Source organism: Malaclemys terrapin, chromosome 6 (genome assembly GCF_027887155.1).
Source record: "Malaclemys terrapin pileata isolate rMalTer1 chromosome 6, rMalTer1.hap1, whole genome shotgun sequence".
NCBI lineage: Eukaryota > Metazoa > Chordata > Testudines > Emydidae > Malaclemys > Malaclemys terrapin.
Window position 1 is genome coordinate 131535906 of NC_071510.1, and position 24527 is coordinate 131560432.

Genomic DNA, 24527 nt, shown 5'->3' on the forward strand with positions numbered 1-24527 from the left:
GACCCCTTATTGTTCATCTATTTGCCCCCTCCTTCTTGCTTATTTTGCAAACTAAGCAGTTAGCTATCTACAGGACGCAGGCACAGAAAGGTCCATTGTCTCCAGGTTTGGAGTTTGGCTACATTTCCTCTTGAAGGAACTTCCTGACTACCTATAGCTGACCCTGCATTTTGTCCTTCTTCTTTCTCCCATGTGTACGTGACAAATTTGCCCCCTGGCAGTTAAGCAGAATAATTTTATATCACAGGGAAGGTCCTTGTTAATAAGCGCAGGTTCTAGACGGCATTTCATGTTGTTCTTTTTCCTGTAACCTCGTGTTTCTGAATCCTTTGACTCGCCTTAATGTGGAGTCGTTACCGCAGGCGCTGTGAAATAACCTTCCATCTGGGCTGACTGCAAACCCATCTACAGGTAAGGAGAGCCCTGGACGTGGTGAGAGCAGTGAGCTGGGGGGCGCTGTCTCCACGGCAGCAGCGGATTGGTGTGCACCGTGGGTGTCCTGACGATAAGGGCCTGGGCGTGCGAGTGAAACAAAGTGGGGTGTGCCAGTTGCTAGCCTGCACTGGGAAAGAGCGGAGTTCGTGGAGCCCGGAGCACCTGTGTTGCTAGTGGCCGGGGAGCGTTTCCCCTGCGGGCCCCAGACAAGGGTCCCTCCTGCCACGAGCAGGGGGTAGCCAATTGCCCCGGACACCTGGGCACCCCCGAAAAGTGTCACGCTCCGTCACTGTGTAGCCAGCCAGTGACATGGATGTTGAGGGCCAGCATCCCCTAGGATGAGGCAAGGAAGCCTACTTGGGGACTGTGGCTGTTCTTAGCCCCCCTGGGACCCCTTTCCCTGGGGCTGCCCAGCTGAGGCGGTCTCCCAGCAGCGGGACATTCCCCCAGATCAGTCGCAGTGCTGAGGGCTGTTAGCATTGTGGTGGATGGGCTGGCTGGCTGCGTAGCGGGGCAGTGATTGATGGAGTGACCGACTGGCTGGTTAATGGATAAGATTGCTGCCGGTGCGGCCAGCCTGGTATGGTGCCTAGAAGAAATTGGGCTCCTACCCCAGGGACGGCACAAACTCATGAGTCAGATGGTGCTGGTCAGAACAGATCTCCCCACGGAGCTGAGCAGGGCTGGGGCCAGGGCCCTGCCCTAGGAGATACCACTGTAGTCAGTCTCCTCCCGCTCCCCTTTGCTCTGAGGGGCGAGCAGCCAGTCCGGTCAGCACCCCCTGTGCCAGCTCTGCTGCGCTGGCCAAGGCCCAGGTGCCCCTCCCTGCTCACCCTGGCACCAGGACTCCAGGTCCAGGTGGAGGGAGCAGTTCTGACTCCCCTCTACCGGCACGTGGCCAAGTCGTGCTCCAGCACCGATGCTGCATAGAATCGTAGAATCATAGAACTGGAAGGGACCTCGAGAGGTCTCTAGTCCAGTCCCCTGCACTCATGGCAGGACTAAGTATAATCTAGACCGTCCCTGACAGGTGTTTGTCCAACCTGCTCTTAAACATCAACAGTGACAGAGATTCCACAGCCTCCCTGGGCAATTTATCCCAGTGCTTAACCACCCTGACAGGAAGTTTTTCCTAATGTCCAACCTATTCCGGCCTTGCTGCAATTTAAGCTCATTGCTTCTTGTCCTAGCCTCAGAGGTTAAGGAGAACAATTTACCCCCTCCTCCTTGTAACAACCTTTTACGTACTATCATGTCCTCTCTCAGTCTTCTCTTCTCCAGACTAAACAAAGCCAATTTTTTCAATCTTCCCTCCTAGCTCATGTTTTCTAGACCTTTCATCATTCTTGTTGCTCTTCTCTGGACTTTCTCCAATTTTTCCGCATCTTTCCTGAAATGTGGCGCCCAGAACTGGACACAAGACTCCAGTTGAGGCCGTATCAGCGCCGAGTGGAGCAGAATTACTTCCCTTGCTTGCTTACAACACTCCTGCTAATACAGCCCAGAACGATGTTTGGGTTGTTTTGCAAGCGCGTTACATTGTTGACTCATATGTAGCTTGTCATCCACTAGGACCCGCAGCGCCCTTTCCGCAGCACTCCTTCCTAGGCAGGGGTGCAGTGCCCGGGCGGGGCCTTATGTTGGAGGAGCGAGCGAAGGGCAGCGTGCAGCGGGTGAGGTAGCTAGAGCCTGGAAGTGCTCTGCAGATAAGCTAGCTCTGTCTAGATGGGTCTGAGAGCTGTCACCTGGGGGAGCAGGAGCCACGGCCCAGCTGAGGCTGTGCGAGCTGCCACCATCCCCCACCGGCCACCGCTCAGAGCTATTCCCAGCTCCCCACACAGGCTCCAGCTGGCAGAGCCAGCGTTCTCAGCACTCACACGCTGGAGTGCTCCGGAGACACAGATGATGATGAGCAATAATGACTGGCATCCGCAGCGTGCCTGTCATCAGCTATGCAGAGTGCTTCCAGCCCCGCCCTGGGTGCCTGACAGTTGGCACGCTGGATGGGCAGAGACAGATTGCCTCAGCTCGTGTGGAAATGCACCCCCTCTGGGGTGGAGCGGGGCAGCTGTTTAACAGCCACCCAATAGTGCCACAGAGCCGTTTGGGGCAGGAAGGGAGGAAGAATCGCTAGGGGCACTGGGACTGCCAGCCACACCAGGGAGCAGCAGCAGGCCAGGAGGGGTTCCCTGGACTCCACCAAGCAGAGCTCCCAGCCCAGGGGTCTCCCCGCCCCGCCCCGGAGAACCCACACACATCAGCGATGTCAGCGGGCTGCGCATTCATTTCTGTCTGCCAATGGTTGTCAGGTCCAATCTCCACCCTGCCACTGATCTCACCTGCCTGCCTCTAGCTGTCCCTTCCCCACATCTCCCCAGAGCCCCCTGCCCCTCCCAGCCCCTGCCCCTATTCGCTCACCCCTCCCACTCTCCCCACCTGGCCCCAGAGATAGCAAGTTGTGCCACCACTAGAGTCTCTTACTGCGGGATCCCAGCACTGCTGGCCCCCTCCCGCCCACCTGCCGCGTCTGAGCACTTCCAGGGTAGCCCCGTCCAAAGCAAACACGCCCCAGAGGCTCTGACCCAGGCTCCCGCGGGGCCCAGCCCCTCCTTCCTGAGGGCTCTGCCTTCTCCCCCCTATTCACACTCACTTCTGCCCAGTCCACCCCCCTGGGCTCAGCTCTCACCCTTCCCAGGCTCCTGTCCACCTCCCATAAGGCCATTGCAGAGAAACTAAATGAATTCTTTGCATCAGTCTTCACAGCGAAGGATATGAGGGAGATTCCCAAACCTGAGCCATTCTTTTTAGGTGACAAATCTGAGGAACTGTCCCAGATTGAGGTGTCATTAGAGGAGGTTTTGGAACAAATTGATAAACTAAACAGTAAGAAGTCACCAGGACCAGATGGTATCACCCAAGAGTTCTGAAGGAACTCAAATGTGAAATTGCAGAACTACTAACTGTCATCTGTAACCTATCATTTAAATCAGTTTCTGTGCCAAACGACTGGAGGATAGATAATGTGACGCCAATTTTTAAAAAGGGCTCCAGAGGCGACCTGGCAATTACAGGCCAGTAAACCTGGCTTCAGTACCTGGCAAACGGGTTGAAACTATAGTAAAGAACAGAATTGTCAGACACAGAGACGAACATAACTTGTTGGGGAAGAGTCAACAGGTTTTTGTAAAGGGAAATCATGCCTCACCAATCTACTAGAATTCTTTGATGGGGGTCAACAAGCATGTGGACAAGGGGGATCCAGTGGATATAGTGTACTTAGATTTTCAGAAAGCCTTTGACAAGGTCCCTCACCAAAGGCTCTTAAGCAAAGTAAGCTGTCATGGGATAACAAGGAAGGTTCTCTCATGGGTCGGTAACTGGTTAAAAGATAGGCAACAAAGGGTAGGAATAAATGGTCATTTCTCAGAATGGAGAGAGGTAAATAGTGGTGTCCCCCAGGGGTCTGTACTGGGCCCAGTCCTGTTCAACATATTCATCAATGATCTGGGAAAAGGGGTAAACAGTGAGGTGGCAAAATTTGCAGATGATACAAAACTGCTCAAAATAGTTAAGTCCCAGGCAGACTGTGAAGCTACAAAAGGATCTCACTGAGCAACAAAATGGCAGATGAAATTCCACGTTGATAAATGCAAAGTAATGCACATTGGAAACATAATCCCAACTCTACCTATAAAATGATGGGATCTAAATGAGCTGTTACCACTCAAGAAAGATCTTGGCATCATTGTGGATAGTTCTCTGAAAACATCCATTCACTGTGCAGCGGCAGTCAAAAAAGCGAACAGAATGTTGGGAATCATTAAGAAAGGGAGAGATAATAGGATGGGAAATATCATGTGGCCTCTATATAAATCCATGTTACTGGGCTACATGGACCTTTGGTCTGACCCAGTTTGGCCGTTCTTATGTCGTTCTCCCCCTTCCTGGCCTGCCCCCTAGGCCTCCTCTGGCTCCCCACAGCCGTCTACCTCCCCTGCAGCCCACTCTCCACTACTGGCCTTTCTTCTCTTCTGTACCACCCAGCACAGGTGTAGCGGGTTGGGACTAATTGAACAGGGCCCTTAAAGAGGCCGGCTGCCCTATTCTAGGCCTCCTGCCCTCCCAGGTATCATCATGGTGCACAGAGGTGGTGGGGCTCCATGTGCCGGCAGCCCAAAGGTTTGCTTTTTCTTGTTACACTCCTGTTCTCTCCAGCACTAGGGTTACCATACGTCCGGATTTTCCCGGACATGTCCGGCTTTTGGGGCCTCAAATCCCCGTCTGGGAGGAAATCCCAAAAAGCCGGACATGTCCGGGAAAATAGGGAGGGAGGGACCGGCGGTGCTCGGCCAGGGGCCGGAGCCACTGGGGCTGGCAGTGCTCGGCCGGAGACGCCGGAGCCAGCGGTGCAGGGCCAGAGCCAGCGGTGCGGGGCCGGTGGTGCTCGGCTGGGGGCGGCGGTGCGCTCGGCCGGGGGCTGGGGCGGAGCCGGCGGTGCGGGGCCCGGAGCCGGCGGTGTTTGGCCCGGGGCTGGCGGTGTTCGGCCGGGGGTTGGGCTGGGGCCGGCGGTGCGGAGCCGAGGGCCGGGGTGCTCGGCCGGGGCCGGAGCCGTCGGTGCGGGGCCCGGGGCCGGCTGTGTTCGGCTGGGGGCCGGGCTGGGGCCGGCCAGGAGTGCTCGGCCAGGGGTGCTGGGCAGGGGCCGGGCCGGGGGTGCTCGGCCGGCTGCTGGGCCGGGGCTGGGGCTAGCAGTGCTCGGGGCCGGGGCCGATGGTGCGGGGCCCGAGCCAAGCCGGGCAGGAGACGCCAGGGCCAGAGCTGTGCCTCCTCGCGCCCCCCCCACACACACCCCAGCTTGCCTGCTGCTTCAGGCTTCCCGCGAATCAAATGTTCGCGGGAAGCAGGGGAGGGGGAGGGGCAGGGGGCGAAGCGTCCAGGAGAGGGGGTGGAGTTGGGGCGGGGCCGGGGGCCGTGGAGTGTCCTCTTTTTGGACACTTAAAATATGGTAACCCTAGTGGTGGAGAGCCCTGGGTTCTGGGAGAGCACGGGGCTCCGGAGCAGAAGGCCCCACTGCAGGGTGACCCTCAGCAAAGTGCTTTGTAAGCAAATATTTTCATTCTACAGTGAAACCTGCCCGAATGGCCATTTGCCCCAGCCACTGCCGCCCCCCTGCCCCACTCCTCCTTAAAGGGTTCCCGAGGTTTCTAGCATGTTTGTTCCACCTCTGCATAAAGATCCCCCACTTAAAGGCCGCTCGTTTTGCCAGTCCCTTGGTTCACCACTTAAGGCAAGTTTCACTGGCTCGTTATTTCGTAGTATGCTTTATTCATCCAGCACCCGGACGAGCCCTGGACAACGGGAACGAGACACTGTCCCTGTCCCAAGAACTTCACAAGCTGCAGCGAGTAATTCCTCAAGCCCGGAACGGGGGGCGAGAGGCCAAGGGAGATGGAGTGAGACCTGCCGGTACTCAGATTGGCACCTGATTGAGGGCAGGCTGAGGAGCTGGGGCAGGGCGGCTTCTCCGCCACTTAGAACCATAGAATCTCAGGGTTGGAAGGGACCTTAGGAGGTATCTAGTCCAACCCGCTGCTCAAAGCAGGACCAGATTTTTTCCCCAAATCCCTAAATGGCCCCCTCAAGGATTGAACTCAAACCCTGGGTAGAGCAGGCCAATGCTCAAACCCCTGAGCTATCCCTCTCCCGCCTTTAAATCAGGCCGAGGGGTCTCTTTCCCAGCGAGGCGCTGTGGCTGTAACAGAGGTGATGGACTGCCTGCAGGGGTCACTGGCAGAGACCTGGCCTGGGCTGTGTGGGAGACCAGACTGGATGTCAGATGGGTCCCACGAGGAGAGGAGGTGGCGAGGGACGGTCCTGAGGGAGCAGAAAGGGGATGCGAGGGTGGAGGCCAGGGCGAGGTGCAGGGAGAGTCAGCGTGAGCAAGGCCAGGCAGCAGGGGGAGATTAGACTAGACTCCCCGAAATCCCCCGTGGACGGATGGACATGGGAAGGGCGTGGCGGCGCTGGAGCCCTTGACAAGCTGGCAGGGGGCTGGTGTTCCTGGACCTCCCACCTCGGGGGCAGGGCTGGCGTTACCCCAGGCAGGCCGGCTCCTGCCAGGGCCGGCTCCAGCACCCAGCCTGCCTTGGAGCAAAGGGTGAAGGGGCCCAGGCTGCGCTGGCCGGGGGAGGGTGCGGCAAAGCTGCTGGCGGGCTGGGGAAGTCTCGGTGGAGCCCGGCTGCGGCTCTGGAGACCCCAGCATAATTAAAAGCCAGACATCAAGGGGCTGGAGGGAAGAAACGCTCCATGGGCGCCTCTCCCGCCCCACTGCCTCCAGAACTGCGCCCGGGGCGCTGAGCAGGGACGAGAGATTTCCCCTCGCTCGCTCGTGGTCAGCGGCCAATCTCTGAGCCCAACGGCTGGGGGCTGAACGCAGCCCTTTGTGTCACCTGTGTGCGGGGGGCTGTGGGCGAAGCGCTCACACGTGCATCTATCTGCAGGTGTGATTCCCTGGGGTGTGTGTCTATGTCTGTGTGTGTGTTCCGGGGTGTGTGTCTGCGTGGGTGTGGAGGATGTGTGTGTGTGTCCCGGGGTGTGTGTCTGTGTCAGTGTGGAGGGTGTGTGTGTGTGTCCCGGCGTGTGTGTCTGCGTTGGTGTGGAGGGTGTGTGTGTGTGTGTGTGTGTGTGTGTGTGTGTGTCCCGGGGTGTGTGTCTGGGTCAGTGTGGAGGGGGTGTGCGTCCTGGGGGTGTGTGTCTGCGTCAGTGTGGAGGGGGGCTGTGTGTGTCCCGGGGGGTCTGTCTGTGTTGGTGTGGAGGGGGGGGTGTTCTGGGTTGTGTGTCTGCGTCGGTGTGGAGGGGTGTGTGTGTGTGTGTGTCCTGGGGTGTGTGTATGCATCAGTGTGGAGGGTGTGTGTGTGTCCTGGGGTGGGTGTCTGCGTCGGTGTGGAGGGTGTGTGTGTGTGTCCCGTGGTGTGTGTCTGGGTCAGTGTGGAGGGGGGCTGTGTGTGTCCCGGGGTGTGTGTTTGCGTCGGTGTGGAGGGGGGTTGTCCCGGGGGGTGTCCCTGTGTTGGTGTGTGGGGGGAGGGGTGTCCCAGGGGGTGTGTCTGATTTGGTGTGGAGGGTGTGTGTGTGTGTCCCTGTGAAGGGGGGTTGTGTGTCTGTGCTATGTGTTCACACACAGGGACTCAGTGCCCTTTGCCGGGTGCCTGGGAAGCTGCTCTCCCAGCTCCCTGTGCCTGTCACACTCCCCTGGCCGGCAGGGCCCAGGCTCCGGGCTGCTCCCTTTGGGGCGGTGCGGGCCGGGCCCCGGCAGGCTGTACAATGGGAGGAGGGATAATGTCTGAACCTATTAATGAGGGCGGCTGCCTGGAGGTGCCCATGGGACGAGTTCAAGGAGACAGACACGGCTTTGAACCGGCGCAGACTGCCAGCGGCTTCCCTTTGGGTTTAGTTCGGTCGTGTGTTTGCCAGGGATTGCAGCACCTGCGTAGCAACAGTCACTTACTGTTCATTTTAAGAAGTCCCCTCAATGGGGGTGAGTGAGCGACTGATGACATGGATGACCCAGATACCCCAAACAGCACATGCAAGTCAAAGAGCCGATATTTGTTGGTATCACCCCTTGAGAGGAGAAAGACGAGAGCTACTGCTGGATCCCTGCCCCTGGAGCTGTGCAAAAGCCAGATCTGCTGCAGTCCCCCCGAAGTATTATTCTCATTTTGTACATGGGGAAACTGAGGCACAAAGAGGGGGTGTGAGTTGCCGAAAAGAACTATGGAGTTAGAGGCAGGATCATCTCGCAGTTTTGTGCTCAGCTAACTGTGGGTGAAGGCGATGGCCTGTGGGTGACACACTGTATAAATCATAGAATCTCAGGGTTGGAAGGGACCTCAGGAGGTCACCTAGTCCCACCCCCTGCTCAAAGCAGGACCAATCCCCAGATAGATTTTTGCCCAAAATCACCCCCTTGGGGATTGAACTCACAACTTTGGGTTTGGCAAACCAATGCTTAAACCACTGAGCTATCCTTCTCCCCCAACACTATGGGTGTAGACTTGGAGGTGATGTGCTGTGGGTGACACTGTGGGTGTAGGCTTGGATGTGATGGCCTGTGGGTGACGCTATGGGTGTGGTTTGGGGGGTGATGGCCTGTGGGTGACACTATGGGTGTAGGCTTAGAGGTGATGGCCTGTGGGTGACACTATGGGTGTGGTTTGGGGGGTGATGGCCTGTGGGTGACACTATGGGTGTGGTTTGGGGGGTGATGGGCTGTGGGTGATGCTATGGGTGTAGGCTTGGAGGTGATGGCCTGTCGGTGACACTATGGGTGTAGGCTTGGAGGTGATGGGCTGTGGGTGACGCTATGGTGGGTTTGGGGGGTGATGGCCTGTGGGTGACACTATGGGTGTGGTTTGGGGGGTGATGGGCTGTGGGTGATGCTATGGGTGTAGGCTTGGAGGTGATGGGCTGTGGGTGACGCTATGGTGGGTTTGGGGGGTGATGGGCTGTGGGTGATGCTATGGGTGTAGGCTTGGAGGTGATGGCCTGTGGGTGACACTATGGGTGTAGGCTTGGAGGTGATGGGCTGTGGGTGACGCTATGGTGGGTTTGGGGGGTGATGGGCTGTGGGTGATGCTATGGGTGTAGGCTTGGAGGTGATGGCCTGTGGGTGACACTATGGGTGTAGGCTTGGAGGTGATGGGCTGTGGGTGACGCTATGGTGGGTTTGGGGGGTGATGGCCTGTGGGTGACACTATGGGTGTGGTTTGGGGGGTGATGGGCTGTGGGTGATGCTATGGGTGTAGGCTTGGAGGTGATGGGCTGTGGGTGACGCTATGGTGGGTTTGGGGGGTGATGGCCTGTGGGTGACACTATGGGTGTAGGCTTGGAGGTGATGGCCTGTGGGTGACGCTATGGGTGTGGTTTGGGGGGTGATGGGCTGTGGGTGATGCTATGGGTGTAGGCTTGGAGGTGATGGCCTGTGGGTGACACTATGGGTATAGGCTTGGAGGTGATGGGCTGAGGATGACACTACTGGCTGTGGGTGCTGTAGGTTTAGGGTGTTCTAGAAATGGAGCCCAGCCACGACTCTCTGCCAGGCGAGGATCACCCTGCGGACCATAAGCTGATCCAGGCATCTTCACTGGAGACCAAACGGCCGCTTCACTAGAGAGGTGGGCACTCGGCAACACTTACCCAAGTGGTCTGCAGCTGGGCACCGTGAGTAAGAGTAGCTAGCTAGAGAGCTTAGATTGGCATGAGCTCCTTGTGCCTGGCCAGCTGCCTGGGGCGAGCGGGGGGAATGGGGAAGAGGTGCCACGCTGTTACTGTGGCAGATCCCGTAGCGGCTGGAGACTCAGCCCTGCTGATGCTGGAGGAAGGAAAGGAGTTAAGTGACCTCTGGATGGGCTGGGAGGAGGCAGGGCTCAGCACTGGGGCCAGTCTGCAGGGGCCCTGGGTCAGGGCGAGGCCTGGACACTGCTAACCTCTCTCTGTCACTAGCCCCTAGCAGCCCAGCCCAGCTCAGGAGCGTCCGGTCCTGGAGATTTCAGTTGCCTCTGACCGGAAGCAGGGACTGGGGGCAGGCTGGCCCCCAGCCCAGCTCCGTAGCCGGGTGCATTTGAAAGGCTGCCCAGGCCCTCAGGGGGATACTGGTGGGCTCACTCTGGGGCAGCCTGGCTGTATCCACGTAGCTCCCCCCACCAACAGCCCCTGACCAAGCCTGTGCGGGGGGCACGGGGAGCCTGCCCGGGGGCAGGGTATCCCCCTGCCAGTGTCTGGAACCTGCCCAAGAGACCCGCCAGCCCCCGGCACCAGCCAGACGAGCTCTGAGAAGGGTGTGATCTGGGCCCATCCCTCCCCCCCCAAACCCCCCCCCCCCACACACACACACACACCCTGCTCCCCTCTGCTCACAGCCAAGGGGCTTCAGCAGCCGGGGCCCTAAAAGGCAAGTGAAGTGAGCGGCACCCGCTGGCCCCTCACTGCTCTCCCCGTGGGAGCAGCTCACACACGTAGAGCCCAGGGAGCAGAGGGGACCCACCTGCTGCCTGCAGCGCTGCCCCTCAGCCCCACGGCAGCCTGAATGAGGGCAGGATTCGGCCCCTGTTGTGGGGTGTTTCTGTGTTGTGTACGTGTCTGAGAGAACAGGTTGGGAGGTGTTGGGGGGTATAGGTTTGGGGTGATGTGGGGTGTATGTTTGGGGGTGGAGGACTGTGGATGGTGGTATGGGGTGTAGGTTGGGGGTGATGGGCTGTGGGTGACACTATGGGTGTAGTTTGGGGAGTGACGGGCTGTGGGTGACGCTCTGGGCAACGCTCTGGGTGTAGTTTTGGGGGTGATGGGCTGCGGGTGACACTATAGACTGTGGAGAAGCAATGTCATCAAACGGACATGGCACCAGACTGGGACTCAGGAAAGTTGGGTTACCCTGGGCCTGCCCTAGGCCTCAGTTTCCCCTCTCACTCTGTGTCTGTCTCTTCATCCATGCCCTGAGCCAGAGTGGAGACAATGGCACGACTCCCCCTGGTCCCGCTCCTAGTGACGGCCCTGTCTCCGTGCATCCCAACAGCCCTGGGCCAACGCGCGCCAGAGCCTTCTGCTCTGCAGCTCCCGCCCCGGGCGGCTCCCCGGCCCCTTCACGCTCCATCTCTGCTGCTTCCGCTGCTCCTGCTGTCTCCTCCGGGCCATTGCTTTCCACGCCCGCAGCAGAGGGGGCAGCCGCGGGCGCTGGCTGGGGCTGGAGTGCAGGGAAAGGCCGGGAGCGTTATTAACCAGGAGGATGATTTGATTGCTGTTGAGTGATATCGTTGCACATCCAGCCCAGCCTGCAGTGCACTGAGAGCACAATCAATGCGGCGCTTTCCTGGAAGCCCCGGCGAGCCGGGATCCAATGGCTGCTCGTTAGCCCACGAGATGCTGGGTCTGGATCTGCGTCCCAGCCACATTGCCCAACCCCGGCCCCCTTGCCAGTGCGAGGGGCTGAATGAGCCGCAGCTCCCCAGAAGGGGAGGTGGTGTGAACCCCTTTAAATGTGGGGTGCTGCGTCCAGGGGGCCCAAAGCCAGGGATCGCCCTGCGGGGAAAGCAGAAGAAACAAATGTGACAGGAAGAAACTTTTGGATGGGGGGAGGAGCCGAGAGGGGTTAAATTTGGATTTAAAATAGTCCCATCCCCCTCTGCCCCCCCTCGGCTGCAGGCAGCCCCGAGTGGATATGGCTCTGCCAGCCCCCACGGCTTGACCAGACCTTCCCTTCTGTGCGGAGAAATACAAAATCCCCCGGTGCCTGCCTGACGGGGCCGGTGAGCGGCCCTGGCGCTGCTGGTAAGAGGACGCCACCTTGCCAGGCAGGGGCGATTGGGATCTTACCAAAGAGCCAGGCAGGCTGGAGGGAGCAGTTCCTCTCCCAGCGCCATTTCTGGGCAAGGCTGAGTGGATTTTGGCCGGGGTTAATGGGTGCTGGAGGCCAGGCCTCAGTGCCCCGTGAGATGGGCTCCCTGACTCTCCGTGGCTGCATCTCGGAGAACCAGCCTCCCCTCCGCCCCCCGCAACGCTGGCTGCAGGGCACTGAGGAGGCAGGGCTGGCAGGCTGTGAGGGGGAATCCTGGCCAGCTCTCCCCAGCCCACGGGGGGCCTTGCTAGGAGAGGATGGGGGAGACCTGGGGCCCCTCTCCCTCTGCAGCAGCAGCCTCTGCTCCCCAAGAGCCTCCCCTGGAGATCTGGGGCTCCCCAGGGGAATTAACCCCACCTTGCCCTCAGTCTGGCCATTAGCAATGGTGTCTTCACCTGAGATAACTTCCTGGGACGTATGACACCTCCCACCGCCTCACCCCTGGTGCCCCCTGGCTTGGGCCCAACTAGCCCCCAGGCACCCCAGCTGTGTCCGAGTGAGGCAGCGCCATGGGGCTTCGGGCAGGGGCCGGTAGGTCCCTGGCCTGTGGCTAACGGCTCCAGCCGGACGGCAAATGCGCCATGAAGTCACCACCCTCAGCCCAGCCCCGGGCACCACCAGCCGGACCTCTGCCTGCGATGGCACCGGACCAGGACACAGACAGGGAGCGGCTGCCACTGCAGGGCTGGTATCCCACAGAGTGGGCAGCAGTTGGGCATGAGGCGGGCGTGGCTGGTGATGCCCTCGCCCTCAGCACCGAGCACACATGCTGCCCTCGCCTGCTGTGGGAGCAGCTGGCTGGTGGCAGAGGGAGCCTAATGGAGCTGGGAAAGGAGAGTCCTGGCTCCATGGGCACAGAACAGGCTTTTGGGGGATCAATAAAAAAAGAGACCACACAGGAGATCTCACCCCCCTCAGCCTGGGACCTTGCCCCAGCTCCAGCCACCTGCTCCAAGAGCCAGATTCAGCCCAGAATTAAGACACGAGAAAGAATCGAGGTTCCACGACTGGGGGGCCGGACAACCTGCCTCCTAGCGAGAGACTCCGGGAGCTCAATCCATTTAGAGCATCCAAGAGAAGGCTGAGAGGAGACTCCGGCTGACATGTACCTCCTGGGAGAGGGGATCTCTCATTGCAGGGCAGGCTGGAACGAAGGTAGAGGGAGCAGACCACCGGAGAACCCCCACCACCACCACCCTAGGTAAGAGGTTCCATCACCCGCAGTCCTTCAAGCAAGACTGGGGGTCTCTCTAGCTCAGCCAGAAGTGTGGAGTTGGATGCAGGAGTCACGGGGTGGGGTCTCCGGCCTACCTGATGCAGGAGGTCACATGAGATGAGCATCATGGTCTCTTCTGGCCTTCAGCTTCTATGAATTCTGGGACTTGTAGTTCTCAGGAAGCAGGGGACTTAGAGGCTGGGCTGCAAGGCATGCTGGGAAGGTTGCAGGGAGTATAAAAAACAGTCTTCACTCAAAAACAGGGAAAGAGCTGGAGGGTGCTAAGGGCTGTGTGGGGCCTCTCCATGGAGGCAGACAGAGGAGGGCTGCTGAGTGGTGGCTACGTGGGAGGACTGGGGGCCAAGGGAGGTTTGGCTGGGAACTGTCCTTAGCCTGGCCAGAGAGGAGGGTTTTAGTCTAGCTGGAGGGCTGAGAAGAGGCTTTGCCGGCAGTCGCCGGGGGGCTGAGCTCTGCCGCAGCCTAGGCGTGGGCAGCGTCTCCGCGAGCTGTCAGCGGCACAGCTCCAGGCTGGAGCAATAAGGAACAGGGTGCCTTTGGGTGCTCCCAGTTCCCTCGAGGGGGACCCAACGGCAAGGCTTTGAGTCCACCCAGCTGTGGGCACTGGGCCAGCGTAACCTGGTCACCCCTCCCAGGGCACTCCCCTGGGCTGACAGACAAGTCTTGCCTCAGCTTCTCCTCTTTGCAGGGGTTCGTCCTGTCTCCCCAAACCCGGCTGGACGGACACCCAGCCTCAAGTCCGGTTTGACACCATTTCCTCAGGCTCTCGCTTTACACCCTAGAACCAGAGCGATTCTTGCCTCGCGTTCTGCCAGCCCAAATCAGCTTTTACACCAGACTCAACCCCAGGCTCCCCTCCATCCAGGCCTGACTGCCCCATAGTTCTTCTCAGGCCCTACGCTGAGATACGGACCTTTCCGAGTCATTCCCCTTTTATCCACGGCCTTCAGCCAGCCCCGCTTGGTCTGCAGGTTCCTCGTCCACACACCACAGCTTGCTCCTGGCTCCGTTCACACTCCAGCCCTAGCCAAAGTCTCCATTCACCAGCCCCTCCCAGGTCTCCCGCCGAGCTCCTCCGCACCGGACGCCCCCTCCCTATTCTCAGGGAGGCCTGAGCACTTTCCCATCTCTGCAGCATCTTCCCGGGCCCTTTTCTCAACCGCTGCCCGGCTCTTTAGAGAGGCCAGGTGCCCACCATCAGGACGCAGCTGAAGGAGTCCAGCAGTTAGCCGCGATCTCCAGGCTCCCTTAGAGCTGCTGCTAACGGCCCACGGATCCGTCCTTCTCCCATTGAAGCCAGTGGGAGTCTCCCCGTGATTTCAGGCGCAGCAGGACCTAGCCCCGGCAGAGGAGGGGCAGGTGCCCGGGTGCTGTGTTTGCACAGACAGTGGGTACGCAATGGTGAAGGAACTCAGGGGGCCAAACCCCCCCACACACACTCCTGACGGCGTCGAGCTGGAGTAACTCCTCTGCATGAAGAAAACAAAGGGCAAGGCTTCAAACCCTCCCTCCCTGCATTGCAGCGGGTCAGCGGCTGATGGCAGCTCTCTGCAGGGCCAACACCCAGGCCTGGGGTTCAGACAAGCGCACCCCGTGACGGCAGCCTGACGTGGGACATTCTACCCCCAGGAGCTGCAGCTCCTTCCCCTGAGCCTGGTAGGGCCCTTTGGCTCCTTTGTCTGCAAGCCCCAGGGAGCGAGGAATGGACAGAGGGGCCCCAGGCTGAGATACGCTCAGGGACACACGGGTGGCTGGGGCGTCTGTCCAACGCCCGGTGTCAATTAGAGGGGTCGCAAGGCTGCTCTAATTTATGGCCGCAAGGGGCCATTTTGGCAGCTGGGAATAGCCAGGTTGCAGCCATGCCCTCTTTTCCCAGCCATGCCCCCAAGACTGGCGCTGTGCTGCGGGGGGCGGGGCGGACGAGCCAGCAGGGGGCGCTGGGCTGCGGGGAACGGGGCGGGCGAGCCAGCAGGGGGCGCTGGGCTGCGGGGGGCGGGGCGGGCGAGCCAGCAGGGGGCGCTGGGCTGCGGGGGGCGGGGCGGGCGAGCCAGCAGGGGGTGCTGAGCTGCAGGGAACAGGGCGGGCGAGCCAGCAGGGGGCGCTGGGCTGCAGGCGGGCGGGGCGGGCGACCCAGCAGGAGGCGCTGTGCTGCGGGGGGCGGGGCGGGCGAGCCAGCAGGGGGCGCTGGGCTGCGGGGGGCGGGGCGGGCGAGCCAGCAGGAGGCGCTGTGCTGCGGGGGGCGGGGCGGGCGAGCCAGCAGGGGGCGCTGGGCTGCGGGGGGCGGGGCGGGCGAGCCAGCAGGAGGCGCTGTGCTGCGGGGGGCGGGGCGGGCGAGCCAGCAGGGGGCGCTGGGCTGCGGGGGGCGGGGCGGGCGAGCCAGCAGGGGGCGCTGGGCTGCGGGGGGCGGGGCGGGCGAGCCAGCAGGGGGCGCTGGGCTGCGGGGGGCGGGGCGGGCGAGCCAGCAGGGGGCGCTGGGCAGCGGGGGGCGGGGCGGGCGAGCCAGCAGGGGGCGCTGGGCAGCGGGGGGCGGGGCGGGCGAGCCAGCAGGGGGCGCTGGGCTGCGGGGAACTGGGCGGGCGAGCCAGCAGGGGGCGCTGGGCTGCAGGCGGGCAGGGCGGGCGACCCAGCAGGAGGCGCTGGGCTGCGGGGGGCGGGACGGGCGAGCCAGCAGGGGGCGCTGGGCTGCGGGGAACTGGGCGGGCGACTCAGCAGGGGGCGCTGGGCTGCGGGGAACTGGGCGGGCGAGCCAGCAGGGGGCGCTGGGCTGCGGGGGGCGGGGCGGGCGAGCCAGCAGGGGGCGCTGGGCTGCGGGGGGCGGGGCGGGCGAGCCAGCAGGGGGCGCTGGGCTGCGGGGGGCGGGGCGGGCGAGCCAGCAGGGGGCGCTGGGCTGCGGGGGGCGGGGCGGGCGAGCCAGCAGGGGGCGCTGGGCTGCGGGGGGCGGGGCGGGCGAGCCAGCAGGGGGCGCTGGGCTGCGGGGGGCGGGGCGGGCGAGCCAGCAGGGGGCGCTGGGCTGCGGGGGGCGGGGCGGGCGAGCCAGCAGGGGGCGCTGGGCTGCGGGGGGCGGGGCGGGCGAGCCAGCAGGGGGCGCTGGGCTGCGGGGGGTGGGGCGGGCGAGCCAGCAGGGGGCGCTGGGCTGCGGGGGGTGGGGCGGGCGAGCACTGGACGTGCGACCCGCTGAATAATACTGTGCCCGGTGCCCGGTGCCCGGTGCCCGCTCTCTGCCGGAGCCGAGCACAGCTCCTGCCCCGCTGCTGTCACTGGGATCCGAGAGGAATCTGTGAGTGCGGCGCCCTGGCCGGTTCCCCCGTGTGCAGTTCCTTTCCGCCTCCCTCAATCCCCCCTTCAGCTGCACTCAGCCCTGGGACTCCTCTGCCCTTCCCTGCCCAAACTCTGTCCGCTGCCGCCGCCGTCCACCCCAGAGGTGGGCGCATTTCCGCGGCAGGTGGGCGAGTGAGCCTGGCAGTGCGGGAAGGATGTGGGAAGCGTTGGGACGATGGGTCCCATCGCGGGTGTGGGGGGGGATTTCCCTCGCCCCACCCCGGGCGCAGATGGTGCTTTTAGCATTGCCTGGGAGAGCGATGAGGCGGCCAATGGGCCGGAGCAGCCACGTCTCTCCTCTGCCTCTACGGGACAGTCACGGGGGTCAGCTGGGACCCACTGCCCCGTCTCCCCCGTGTCCTTCAGGCTCCCCCCGTCCGGCTCTCCTGGGGGCGCCCGGTCCTGCCTGGCCGCGAACTGGTTCCTCTGGCGCAGAGGGGTCAGCAGAGGCGGCGGGTGCCGTTATGGGGGTTGGCGTGTGGGTCCGTCCTGCTGCCGGGGCAGGGAGCGGGGCGGAGTTCACCTGGGAATGTTGCAGGGGAGTTACATTGGGGATGGGAAGGAAGCTACCTGAGCTGTAACCTGAGCCAGGAGGGGGGTGGGAGAAGTGACACCTTCTGCCCGGGAGACTGGACAAAGGAGAGGAGGAGTTGGGGGGAGGGGGCTGCTGGAGGGTTTTTAGTTTCGGTTGGGGCTGGGTGGTGCAACGCAGGGAACCCCAAGCTGGGGTCTAAGCTCCCTGCCCCCCAGAAGGACTTGACTGAGGGGTCCTGGTTGTGCCTACAAGCTCTGCTGTAGACTGCGTTCCTATTGTCCAATAAACCTCCCGTGTTACTGGCTGGCTGAGAGTCCCGGTGAATCGCAGGAAGAGGGGTGCAGGGTCCTGACTCCCCCACACTCCGTAACACTGCCCCTCTGTTCACACCGCCCCACTGCAGTTCTGCCCCGTGAGTCCTAGGGACTGGATTCTGGTGCAGAGCGGAGAGGGGAGAGGTTGCTGGTTCCCCTGCGGGGTGGCAGGGGGGTATGGATCAGACCCAGGATGGGGCTGACCCCCCAGCTCTGCCAGTGTCCCTCCATCCTGCCCCCCTGCCCCCTGCTGTCCCAGCCCTGGGCTCGCAGACACCCATCACCATCTCTGTCAGAGCCCTTCCATCCTAGCCTCCAGTCCTAGTCCTCTCCCAGTTACCCCCTCGTGTGGCCAACCCCGTGGCCCATTCAGAAGGATGAGAATCCACCAAACTCATTTCACTTGTGACCTAGCCTGGGATTTGATCCCAGCTCTGCAAGGGAGACGGGCCAGTTCCCAGAGACCCCCCAGACCAAGTGACGTGCGGCAGGGGCCAGGCGGTATGAGCCGCATGCCGAGGGCGTGCAGGGCCTGCAGCCAACTGCACCCAGCTCACCTTGACCTTCCATGCGCTGGATGGCCAGGAGAGAACCCGGCCTACAGTAGGGACCCAGGGGCGTGGGCTGGAGAGCCCCCAGCCCCTTCCGTCTCTGCTGCTCTGGCTCTGTGAAGGTACCTCTGCTAGGCAGGGAAGGGTTAAAGCACCCAAAGGCTGCCGGATCCCTGGGGCTGGGGCTGGGCAGGGTGGGGAGGAGCTGGCCTGACCTTGCTCGTCTCTCTCCTGAGTGGATGCGGTCCCAGCGCTGCAGTCCTTGAGGTTGTCACTAATGAGAGCAGCTGAGCCTGGGAGCCAGAGACGTGGGGAAGGATTTTATTGGTATGTCCCAGCCAACGTCAGAATGGTTAAAAACCCGCTTCATCTCCCAGCGAGGAGTCTAGCCCAGCTCACGCAGTAGCTGGTACAGGGCCAGCAAGCCAGGCGGCATCTGCTCAGCCCCGCTTCCTGCTCGCAGCCGTCTGCGCGCGCCACCAGCTGCCAGCATCTTCCTCCTCCCGCATCCTCCGGCAGCATCTGCTCCGGGTACCAGCCTCCCAGCTCCACTCGCAGGCATCGCCTCTCTGGGGCCGAGGGAGTCCCGCCAGGGATGCAGTGAAGGCGGGCAAGGAGGAGGCGATTGGGAGAAGCAGACGGAATGGGCACAGTGCGGGCAGCTCCTTAGGGTTCACGCCGCGGCGCGTCTGGATCCCCACTCCGGTAAGTGAGGCGTTGCCCGCCGAGCCCGCTGCGAATGCCCGGCAGAGAGCGTTCGGGAACACGTTAGTGACAGGGTGGGGCACTTCACCCCGCTGGCCCCCCTCCTCTCCAGAACAGGCCCCCCTCTCGCTGGCCCGGGGAGCAGGGCTTCGGAGCCGGTCGGAGCCGGTGGGGGACCTGGCCTTGGTGTCGCCTTGGGGCGGGCCAGTCCGTTGGCTCTCTCCTTGGGTGCAGGGTCCTGATGTGGGTGCTGGCCGGAGGGGGTCTCTGGCGGGCGTGGGAGCGCCGAGCAAATGGGGGGAGGGGGCGGAGGGGTGCTGAGTGTGCTGTAGGGCAGGGGATTGTGCCGCCTTGATATTTCTGCTGCCCTCTGGGAGATGGAGACATGCGACAGAACAACAAAATCTCCTGCTCTCTGAGCCCGCAGAGCCCAGCCTCCTGCCCCAGGGCCGGGGTGCCAGGCCGCCCTGAGCCCCATCCGCTGCTTTGCTGCAAGCTCGCTCAGCAGGCTGGAAAAGCCCCAATCCGAGCTGCTCCAGCCCTTCCCTTCCTGCTGCTGCTTGAATCTTGTCCGAGTGACCTGAGTGCCGGGGAAGGTGCTGGCTGGCAGCCCCGGGGCTAGCCACACAGCAGGGGCAGCTTGGGCACCGGGCAGCTCAGTGCCAAGGCGGGGGGCAGTCAGAGCCAGTGGAAAGAGCGTCCTGGGCCCCTCAGTGCTGTCTCTGGAACCCGCCTTTGCTCAGCCGCGTAGGCCTGCCCCTGCCCACGGCCAAGCCAAGCGAAGGGACCAGCTGCACTGCACGGGCCAGGCATGGCTGCTGGTCAATCCCTCTGGACCCCCTCACCCCCCGCAGGCGATCCTGCAGCGCCCTGGCCCCGGCGCGAGCGCGCCGGGTGAACAGAGCCAGGGGGCCCTGCCCAAATGAAGCAGGAGCAGGGGGTGTGGGGAGCGCCCCTCTTTGGCTTCCCAGGAATCTAGCCCAGCCTCCTACCCACTGCCAACCGGCCCACGCTGCCTGCTCCCCAATCTCCAAGAAGGGGCCGATGCTGAATGCTTCAGAGGAGACTGTAGCCCTCTCCCAGCCACCCAGCCATGGGGGAATTGCCCTGAGCCCAGCTGGGGGGACAATGGGCCCTGAGACCCTGTCCCCTCTCCAGACTCCCGCAGCGCCCCCAGCCCGCCCAGATTGTCCCTTCTTGCCCTGCGCATAGATAGGGCCATCAGCCCCTACTGGGTCATGCCCCACAAAGGGACCCCAACGAGGCCAGTTCCCAGGATTGTTCCTGCCCTCCTGGGGAGTGTGAGCCCACAGCTCACTGCTGAGCCCCAGGGCAGCGCCCCTGCAAGATCCGTCTTGCCTTGACAACGCCCAGACACGGGCTCCCCACGCTTCTACCTTCCTGGGCCATCGCCCGGAGTCACTTCTGGAGCTTCTCCCGGCCCGAAGTCTGTCTGTCCATCTGCCCCAACTGGGGCCGGGCATCTCGGCCTGGGGCAGCATCGCAGGCTCCAGGTGCCCACCTCAGCCCTTTCCTCTCCCAGCCAGCGTCGGCTGGAATCCGGAGAGCACAGCACGGTGACTCGCTCCCAGCCCTTCCTTCCCACAGGACCATCAGGCCTCGGGCGCTCAGTGCTCCCGGCTCCCTGCTTCCCCAGCTGGACACACCTGGCGCTCAGCAGCTCTTCCTGGCTCTCTCTCGCCCTCCCCTCACCCCCGGTGACCCCCCCTGGGCTGCCCCAGCCCTCCCCAGCCTCTGACTGCAGCCTCCCCTCCACGCCCCCAGTGCCCTGCACACACGCCAGCCCCATGAGCTGGGAGGCCTGGCAGCCGCGGGCTCTGGTAGGGAAAAGCAAGGGGTGAAGTGACGAGTGGCAGAGCCGACAGAGGGGCAGGGTGCATGCCTGGAGCGGAGGGAGCCGGCGAGCTCCCGGGCTCCGTATAACAGAGCAGTGACCGTCCCATTGCCCTGCTCCTCCTCCCCGGGGCACTTGGTGACAGCGACCCGGCTCAGCACCGCGTCGGACAGGGCACCAGCTGCATCCTCGTGGCTCCCACAGCCACCGCCTCCAGCCGCACTCTCCCCCGGCCAGCGCAGGCACCAGGGCCCTGCTGCCAAGGCAGGGATTCGGGGTAGGCAGCAGGAGGCGTCGTTCCCTCTCCGCCTTGTGCCGGCCTGGGCGTCTGGCTGCCATGTGCTCCCCCCGTGCGCCCCTCAGCGAGTATAAGGGGAGCCGCTGCGCTGTGCACGGTGGCCACCAGCAGGGGCAGAGCGTACGCCCGCCGTCAGGGAGGCCTGCCCAGCTGGGGATCTCCTCCAGCCGTGGTCCGTCAGCCGGGGGAGCCGCCCTGACATGGCAGCCCGTAGCGGGCAATGGTGGTGCCCACATGTTTAGCCGGCACAATACACGGCAAGGCTGTAACCCTGCGACAGGCTGCAGCGGGCGGGGAGACCCAAGGAGGGAGGGGGAGCTGCACCCAGACCGGGTGGAGCGGCTGGAGAAGACCTCAGCCCCAGGGGCAGCCCGGCAGCCCCACCCCAGACCCAGCACAGAGATACAGGTAGCTAGACCTGCAGCCGCGGCTGGCTTCCCTCCTTCCCAGGGGCTTTCTCCCGAGGGGGCAAGATTGGCGCTCCTTCCCTCCCGGCTCCAGGGAGCCTGCGGCACAGGAAGCCCTGAGGGCTCCATGCAGACGCCAGCTTTGAGCCGTCATTTGTACTAGTGACAGAAGTATGCGCCGGGCCCAGTTACTGGAGTGGGGACAGAGCAGGGGGCAGGGTGCAAACCCACAACGCCAGGTGCACCCCGGAGAACAGGCGCCTCTCCGAGGGCAGGAGGGCGGAGCCGGCTGTAATCAGCCCAGCACAGGTCCGGCCGGTCACGTTCCAGGGCGGGCGGGAGAGGAACGCAGGGGGGATCCATCGTGCTGAACACTAGACTGCAGGGGACAGACCGATGGAGCCCAGGCAAAGCCCAGCCAGACGGGCTGGAGGGCGCAGGCCCACCCTGGGGGGCTGGATAGGAGAGGTCAAACCCCGGGACCCCATCTCCAGAGCAGGGGCTGATGCTAAACTGCAGCAGCTTGGGGTGGATGGTTCCCCCCTGGGGTCCCAGCTCCACGTTAGCTCTCGCCGCCCTCGGTGCTTTCGTTCTCCACACAAAGGCCACATGTTGAGTTCTCATTAGCTCACCAGATGCAGCCTGAGACCTCAGAAGCAACTCAACCATAACAACCCAGCCCTGTGCTCACAACCCGACCATAACAACCCAGCACTGTGCTCACAACCTGACCTTAACAACCCAGCCCTGTGCTCACAACCCAACCATGACAACCCAGCGCTAGGCTCTCCGCCTGACAAAAACAACCAGCCCTGTGCTCACAACCCGACCTTAACAACCCAGCCCTGTGTTCACAACCCTACCGTAACAACCCAGCCCTGTGCTAACAACCTGACCTTAACAACCAGCCTTGTGCTCACAACCCGACCATAACAACCCAGCACTGTGCTCACAACCTGACCTTAACAACCCAGCCCTGTGCTCACAACCCAACCATGACAACCCAGCGCTAGGCTCTCCGCCTTACAAAAACAACCAGCCCTGTGCTCACAACCCGACCTTAACAACCCAGCCCTGTGTTCACAACCCTACCGTAACAACCCAGCACTGTGCTCACAACCTGACCTTAACAACCCAGCCCTGTGCTCACAACCCTACCATAACAACCCAGCGCTGGGCTCTCCGCCTGACAATAACAACCAGCCCTGTGCTCACAGCCCGACCATGACAACCCAGCCCTGTGCTCACAACCCGACCTTAACAACCAGCCCTGTGCTCACAACCCGACCATAACAACCCAGCGCTGGGCTCTCCGCCTGACAAAAACAACCAGCCCTGTGCTCACAACCCGACCTTAACAACCCAGCCCTGTGCTCACAACCCAACCATGACAACCCAGCACTAGGCTCTCCGCCTGACAAAAACAACCAGCCCTGTGCTCACAACCCGACCTTAACAACCCAGCCCTGTGTTCACAACCCTACCGTAACAACCCAGCCCTGTGCTAACAACCTGACCTTAACAACCAGCCCTGTGCTCACAACCCGACCATAACAACCCAGCACTGTGCTCACAACCTGACCTTAACAACCCAGCCCTGTGCTCACAACCCAACCATGACAACCCAGCGCTAGGCTCTCCGCCTTACAAAAACAACCAGCCCTGTGCTCACAACCCGACCTTAACAACCCAGCCCTGTGTTCACAACCCTACCGTAACAACCCAGCCCTGTGCTAACAACCTGACCTTAACAACCAGCCCTGTGCTCACAACCCGACCATAACAACCCAGCACTGTGCTCACAACCTGACCTTAACAACCCAGCCCTGTGCTCACAACCCAACCATGACAACCCAGCGCTGGGCTCTCCGCCTGACAAAAACAACCAGCCCTGTGCTCACAACCCGACCTTAACAACCCAGCCCTGTGCTCACAACCCGACCATGACAACCCAGCCCTGGGCTCACAACCCAACCTTAACAACCCAGTCCTGTTGTCACGGAGTGTGGGGGAGTCAGGGCCCTGCACCCCTCTTCCTGCAATTCACCGTGACTCTCAGCCAGCCAGTAAAACTGAAGGTTTATTAGATAACAGGAACACAGTCCCAAGCAGAGCTTGTAGGTACAACCAGAACCCCTCAATCAAGTCTTTCTGGGAGGTTTAGGGAGCTTAGACCCCAGCTCGGGGTTCCCTGCGTTGCACCACCCAGCCCAAACTGAAACTAAAAATTCCTCTAGCCACTTTCTCCCCCGGCCCCTCTGCTCCTCCTCTCCTTTGTTCAGTCTCCCGGGCAGAAGGTGTCACTTCTCCCAGCCCCCTCCTGGCTTGGGTTACAGCTCAGGTAACTTCCTTCCCATCCCCAATGTAACACATTCCCAGGTGAAATCCGCCCTGCTCCGACATACCTGTGCTCACAACCCGACCTTAACAACCCAGCCCTGTGTTCACAACCTGACCATAACAACCCAGCGCTGGGCTCTCCGCCTGACAATAACAACCCACCACTGGGCTCTCCACCTGACAATAACAACCAGCCCTGTGCTCACAACCTGACCATGACAACCCAGCGCTGGGCTCTCCGCCTGACAATAACAACCAGCGCTATGCTCACAACCCTACCTTAACAGCCCAGCGCTGGGCTCACAACCCAACCTTAACAACCCAGCCCTGTGTTCACAACCCTACCGTAACAACCCAGCGCTGGGCTCTCCGCCTGACATTAACAACCCAACCCTCTTTCTCACAACCCTAGGACAGCACACTGACAGGTGCTTGGGGGTCAGCAGGATTTCAGCTGGGCCGGGGCGGTGACTGGCCTGGGGAGCGGAGGGGGCCAAGGGTGAATGGGTTGTAGCTCAGGGGGCGGGGGTGATACATGGACTTTAATGGTGCAGTAGGGTGGGATGGGGGATCTGGGGCCCAGGACCCATCGATTTGGGTTGGGGGCTGGGTCAGTGGTTTGTAGTTGTAGGGGGAGGGGGGAGATTCTTGGGCGTATGTGGCTGGGGAGCGACACTGGGGGGGGGGGAGGGCTGTGCACTTTGCTGGAGAGCGGTGGCTCGAATCCTGGTTAGCACAGCTCCAGCAGGGCCGGCGCAGTCAGGGCTGAGCAGAGGGGCCGGAGCGGGGACGAGCTGGGGAGGGCAGGGGGCTGCAGGGCAGGGCTGAGGGGCCCTTGGCAGGTGGGCTTGGGGGGCCCAGGCCTGGACTAGTTGCTGATGGAAACGGTGCCTGACCCCAGCCCCCCAAACTGTCCTGCCTTCAGCAGCGGAGCACAGGCAGGCAGGATGTCTCAGCGCAGCACCCCACCCCCTCTCCTCTCTAGGCAGCGGGGGGCGCTCGGGGCATGGCCCCTCCGGATTCCGGACTGGGATTTCAGACAAGGGGCCAGTCCCAGCGACACCATGCCAGGGTCCAGGGAGCCCTGGCCAGGCTGGGGCAGAGCCTGGGGAGCCCGGGTGGTGCTGAGGAGAGCAGAGTTGGTTGCAC

The 24527-nt window shown here is 62.3% G+C and overlaps 1 protein-coding gene and 1 long non-coding RNA gene across 3 annotated transcripts in view; one reads left to right on the forward strand and one right to left on the reverse strand.

Annotated features, from left to right (window-relative positions):
- Window positions 1-11179: 11179 nt before the first annotated feature.
- LOC128838994 (uncharacterized) lies at window positions 11180-18038 on the reverse strand. The gene is made up of 3 exons (XR_008445341.1): window positions 17989-18038; window positions 13133-13252; window positions 11180-11505 (listed from the first exon to the last, which is right to left on the reverse strand). It is a non-coding gene; the product is annotated as an uncharacterized LOC128838994 (long non-coding RNA).
- A 111-nt stretch (window positions 18039-18149) lies between these two features.
- PHF24 (PHD finger protein 24) overlaps window positions 18150-24527 on the forward strand; it is a 35618-nt gene continuing 29240 nt past the window's right edge. For both annotated transcript variants that reach the window (XM_054033219.1, XM_054033220.1), the window contains exon 1: window positions 18150-18478. The gene's annotated coding sequence lies outside the window, so the exon portion shown is untranslated. The remainder of the gene's footprint in view (window positions 18479-24527) is intronic.